Source organism: Pan troglodytes, chromosome 1, assembly GCF_028858775.2.
Source record: "Pan troglodytes isolate AG18354 chromosome 1, NHGRI_mPanTro3-v2.0_pri, whole genome shotgun sequence".
Lineage (NCBI taxonomy): Eukaryota > Metazoa > Chordata > Mammalia > Primates > Hominidae > Pan > Pan troglodytes.
In genome coordinates, this window is record NC_072398.2 from 218343453 (window position 1) to 218349452 (window position 6000).

General features: G+C 47.1%; 1 pseudogene; it reads right to left on the bottom strand.

Annotated features, from left to right (window-relative positions):
- Window positions 1–1134: 1134 nt before the first annotated feature.
- Window positions 1135–4099, bottom strand: LOC129143344 (PRAME family member 10-like; annotated as a pseudogene).
- Window positions 4100–6000: the final 1901 nt, after the last annotated feature.

The following is a 6000-nucleotide window of genomic DNA, read 5'->3' on the forward strand; positions in this document are numbered from 1 at the left end:
GAATAAGATCTGGGGTTTAGTAGCACAATAGGGCAACTCATGTTGACAATAGTTCGTAGTAAATTTCTACATAATTAAAACAATGGAATTGGAATGTTGCTAGCAGAAAGAAATGATAAATTCTTGAGATGGTGGATATCCCAGTTACCATGATTTGAATATTACGCATTTTATGCTTGTATCAGAATATCAGGCCAGGTGCAGTGGCTCATGTCTACAATCCAAGCACTTTGGGAGGCTGAGGCAAGTGCTTTTCCTGAGGTCAGGGGTTGGAGACCAGACTGGCCAACATGGTGAAACCACCTTTCTACTGAAAATACAAAAATTAGCCAGGTGTGGTGGTGGTTCCTTGTAGTCCCAGCTACTCGGGAGGCTGAGGCAGGAGAGTTGCTTGAACCCAGGAGGCTGATTTCTAGAGACTTCTGATACATAAATGTCTAAAACAGGTTGATCAATCGTGGAAGACACCAGAAAGTTTCCATTCAGGTTCCATTTATTTTTGACATTTTTAAATAACCATCCTTGCGGTGGTAACTCCTGCATCAGTCTACAACTTCAGGCTCCATTTCTGAGTCTAGAACACAGGTCCCTGAAGGCCTCATTGCTTCCAAGTCAGCATTTTTAACCCAGTCCTGCCCCCGGCTGAGTCACCTTTGTTTTTCCACTCACGGTGAGCAGGTGCCTGAAACACACAGCTGTGTGCTTCCTTTAAGAAACGGCTGACCGGCCCCGGCTGCACACACTTGTAAACCTGGAACTGTGGAAGCCCAAGGCGGTCAGATCACTTGAGGTCAGGAGTTAGAGGCCAGCCTCCGCCAACATTGTGAAACCCTGTCTCTACTAAAAATACAAAAATTAGCCGGGCTTGGGGCCCACACCCATGACACCAGTTACTTGGGAGGCTGAGGCAGGAGAATGACTTGAACCCAGGAGGTAAAGCTTGCCATGAGCTGAGATTGTGCCACTACACTTCATCCTGGGGGACAGAGTGAGACTCTGTCTCAAAAATAAAATAAAATAAAATAAAAATATAAACAATTAAATTAAATTCAAATAAAAAATGCACCCATGTACAAGATTTTAGTTCCCAAGTGTCCGGAAGAAAGCTTATCCATCCCACTAACCAGGCCTTCCCTAGGAGCAAAGATGGAACTCCAGTTTCTCAGATGGCCATGAGCCACAGGAAGGGCAGTGGGTGGGACCAAAGAAGATCCTCCTGTTCTGCCTGACTTCCCTGAGTGTACGCGTCAGCTCAGCCCGAATTGGGGTGAGGATCTCCCAATTGGCATGACCCCTGTTGTCAAGATACTCCAGAGGCGCAGGATACATGTCCAGGCCTAACTTGCTCAGCCTGCCTGTGTGACGCAGCAGATCTTTCAGAGCATTCGTGGATGTCTGATTTCCATGAAAGTAGAAGGTGGTGAGCTGGGAACAGTGGCTCAGGGCAGGCAGGGGGACCCTGAGTTGGGGGGCCTGGATCCGACAGTTCTCTGAGACGAGGGTCTTCAGAGTAGCAGCAACTTTCTCCAGCAGAACTCCAAGGGGCTCAAGATTGGTGGTCCCCGTCAGGATATGAATCAGACACAGCTCCTTTAGCTGACTGAGGCTTGGGCACTGAGACAGACACTCCATGTCCCGATCAGTTAGGTAAGCATCACTGAATATAAAGGCCCCCAAGGGGTTCTTGAGGTACCTGGGGAGAGCAAGAAGTTAGTTATGGGCGATGGTGCCAGTTAGAGGAGGGGGGTGGGAAATCATCTCAATGGTAAACTTGAAGTGGGCATTGAGTAATTCTGCACCTTACTACCACACAGGTGTTATAGTAACTGCAACGGGGAAGCCTGTTTCACCCAAACACAAGTTTGTTCCCATCACCAGATGATGGTCTGCATGCAAGGTGCTGCCTGATGAAGACTCAGATCATTCAGGGGCAGCTCTATTTTAGGCTCCGTCCTTTCAGCCTCGCTTGTGTGATTGGTACCACTCTCACACCTACTCCCTCACCCTCCATCCCAGAAGCATGCACTTCCCATATCAATTACCTTTCCTGGAGTTCAAAACAACCTTTCACAGACAGGGAATTACAGACAGGATCATTGGTGTTTATTAAGCTGCTGAGGATGGAGCTTCTACTGTGAAATGCACAGGTTTCATGCACTTTCCCTTCTTCTTTTTCTTTTCTTTTCTTTTCTTTTTTTTTTTTTGACACAGAGTCTCACACTGTAACTTAGGCTGGAGTGCAGTGGCACAATCTCAGCTCACTGCAGCCTTCACTTCCCTTGCCTCAGCCTCCCAAGTAGCTGGGATTACAGGTGCCTGTCACCATGCTCAGCTAAATTTTGTATTTTTAATAGAGATAGGGATTCACTGTGTTGGCCAGGGTGGTCTGAAACTCCTGACCTCGTGATCTGCCTGCCTCAGCCTTCCAAAGTCCTGAGATTACAGACGTGAGTCATCGCACCAGACTGCACTTTCCCTTCTTTCATACCCTCCTGTTTATGAAGAATACGTTTTCATCATATTAACTTTATACACACTTCCTAAGGAGGAATTCACAAATGCACCTTCACTAGATCTGAACCCCCAACTAACTAGCTCCCTATACATCTCTCTCTGTAGCATCTACCCCAGGCCATCCCTCTGCCCTTATTTGAGTGGTCTTGTGATACCAACTTCAGGATATAGAACACTGAACAGCTTAATGAGTTGACATTCTAGCATCCCATTCCCTGTGACATCCCCAGTGGATGGCACACAGTAGATGCCCACTAACGTTTACTGTGAAAAAGAACAAAACTATGTGTTATGGTCTGCAGAGAAAGCCCACCATCGTTTCCTACCTGAGCAGGTGCTCCAGGTGCTCTTTGATATTACTGACCTTTCTTATATAATGCATCTGGGGCTAGGACAGGCAGAGGAATGGACAATCCAAGTCAGGAATGAACTGCCATTGGCCGCTCACGTATAACTCAGGCTCATAACCGAAGGCTAAAAAGTTTGCGAAGATTGCTCATCTGGCTTAGGTAAGGGGCAAACTTTCCTGTTTTATTGAGAGAGCACTTTTTCCAGACTTCCAACTCCTGGATACTGTCTGGGTATGTCTTTTCCAATAGATTTCTGAAACTTGAAGTTGGCATTGAGTAATTCTGCACCTTACTACAACACAGGTGCACTAGGCCTCTTCTGTAGTGGATCCACCTTCAGAGGTAGCTCAGGCATTCATCCTGTGTACTTTCCTCTAGGCAGAGGTCTATGAACACCTTCAAGGGCTGGCACTCTCCCATCCTTGGACAGTCCTCCACTGTCTTCCTCTTACTCATGGCTTCTGGGGAGCAGGGGAGGACCCTGGCTCCAGACCATATGGTCCAGAAATTCTCATCAACATCCCTCAAATCCAGCACTTGAAGTTTCCACCTCCTGTGCGTAACATAAGGGAAAAGCTCAGAATGTAGGCAAGGACCGACCCTTGACCTGAACTTTCACTCCACATCCAGGACATGAGTCAGCTGCTCCTGTCCCAGTGCTCCTCCTTCTGTCTTTTCTCCATCCCGTTCCCCCTTGGATTCTGCGTGGTACCCACTTCTAGTACCTTTACCTTCCACTGGGAGGAAGCAGGTTCCTGTTTCCTCAGTGGACTCTGTATGGTGAGCATTCCTTTTCCGGAGGATCTGGGCAATGGCCAAGGCCTCTCATGGGCACCATCAGAAGCCTCTGAGCCACCCTAGCTCCCACACACTGCCACTCCTCCTGAGCCAGCTGTCCCTTCCCTGGATGCCTGGACCCTTCCCACCAGGCCACCTGAGTCACCTCAACTGGGGCAAACCTTCTGGGACACTAGTGTATCAAGTCCCTTCAGCACAGCTCGCAAGGTCTCCAGATGAGGTGTCTTCATCAGGGATCCCAGAGGGAGGTGAAGGGAGGGCCAGGCCTGCACCATCAGCTTCAGGGCCTCACAACATCTCATGCTGATGGCCTCCATGAACATCAGAGGGGAGACCTCCCTGGGCAGCTAGTCCAGGGTGAAGATGGTCAAGAACTGGTTCCTAAGCAGGCTCTGCCCTGCCAGCTCCAGGAGTCTGGATGGGGCCTGGAGGCTCATTCTGACAAATCTGAAAGGAAAAACTCTACAGCACAATCCAGCAAAAAGGCAAGTTCCTCAGGCCGATCCCCTGCAACCCCCAATTCTCCCAGGGACCAAGTCATTTCTCTAGCATGTGTGAAAGAGCCCTCAGTTTACTCCAGTTCCTTTCTGCAATAAGTGGCCACAGAGACATAGTTCTACCCTTCTGGTACCATGAAGAATGTGTCCCAACTTCTAAAGAGCAGGCAAGATCCCTCCTAGTCCATGAATTATTAGCCACTGATCCACTAAACTCATAGCACTGGCAAATGTTACCGAGGATCTCTGAAGCTCAGATCTCATACCCAGCTACTCTTGTATTTTTTGACTTTTTGTAAAGACAGTGGGTTTCACTATGTTGTCCAGGCTGGTCTTGAACTCCTAGACTCAAACAATCCACCCACTTTGGCCTCCCACAGTGCTGGGATTGCAGGCATGAGCCTCTGCCTGGTCTCATTATTGAAAATTTCAGTGAGAAGCTTTGAAAGCTATGTGACAGTGTTATGCATCATTGGCAAGACACAGATGTTTCCAATACACACCTCTCACACATATTCAAAATGAACCACTTTGGCTGTGTGCAGTGACTCACACCTGTAATCCCAGCACTCTGGGAGGCAGAGGCAGGTGGATTATCTGAGGTCAGGAGTTTGAGACCAGCCTGGCCAACATGGTAAAACCCTACCTCTACCAAAATTAGAAAAATTAGCCAGGTGCGGTGGTCTGTGCCTATAGTCGAAGCTACTAGGGAGGCTGAGGTGGGAGGATCGCTTGAACTCAGGAGGCAGAGGTTACAGTGAGCTGACAATACACCGCTGCACTCCAGCCTGTGAAATAGGCTAGATTCAAAAAAAAAAAAAAAAAAGAAAAGAAAAGAAAAGAAAAGAAAAGAAAAGAAAAGAAAAGAGAGAGAGAGGGAGAACTACATTTGATTCGACTTCTTAAACTCTACACAGTTAATCCTGATTGGATTTTTGGCTTTCTTCCAGATTAACTGATTGAATTAGATATTCATCCATGAAAGTGAAAGATTTAGGGATAGGGTGAAAGTCCAGGAGTCATTCACTGATTCCCTCCACAAACATGGAGGTTTACTAATATGTGTCCTTCATAGTCCTGAGTGTGAGATAGGGAAGAGTTGAATCTCTTCCTGATATTAGACAGAAAGAAAGCAAACTTGAAAGTATCTTTGTTGAGGGATCCTTGGCCACATCAAATTTATCAAAATATTTCAGAGTTAAAACAGTTTTCAAAGACGGAGTTGACAGTCCCCAAGAAAACACAATAGAAATCTTCATGTATCCAATGATCACCTGGGTGGTATAATCTAATTTTTTTTGGTGTGGGTGAAGCTGAGTGTCACTTTGTCGCCCAGGCTGGAGTGCAGCAGCTCCATCTCAGCTCACTGTAACTTCCGCCTCTGAGATTCAAGCAATTCTCATGCTTCAGCCTTCCACGTAGCTGGGATTACAGGCATGCACCCCAACACCCATGTCTCCATTCGGGAGGAAGAATTACAGTGAGGATGTGATTGGTTTAAAATTAAGGTCAAAGATTCTCTTTGGTTAAGGTTTTTTTTTGTTTGTTTTGTTTTTGTTTTTGTTTTTAGCAGGGTCTTACTCTGTTGCCCAGGCTGGAGTACAGCAGTGGTGTGAGCATGGCTCACTGCAGTCTCAATCTTCTGGACTCAAGTGATTCTCCCATGTCAGCAAACCAAATAGCTGGGAATACAGATGCATGCTACCATGCCTGGCAAATTAAAAGATATATATATTTTGTAGAGGCTGACCACCATTGGCTCACGGCTGTCGTTCCAGCACTTTGAGGGGCTGAGGCAGGAGGATCACTTGATGTCAGGAGTTTGAGACCAACCTGGCCAG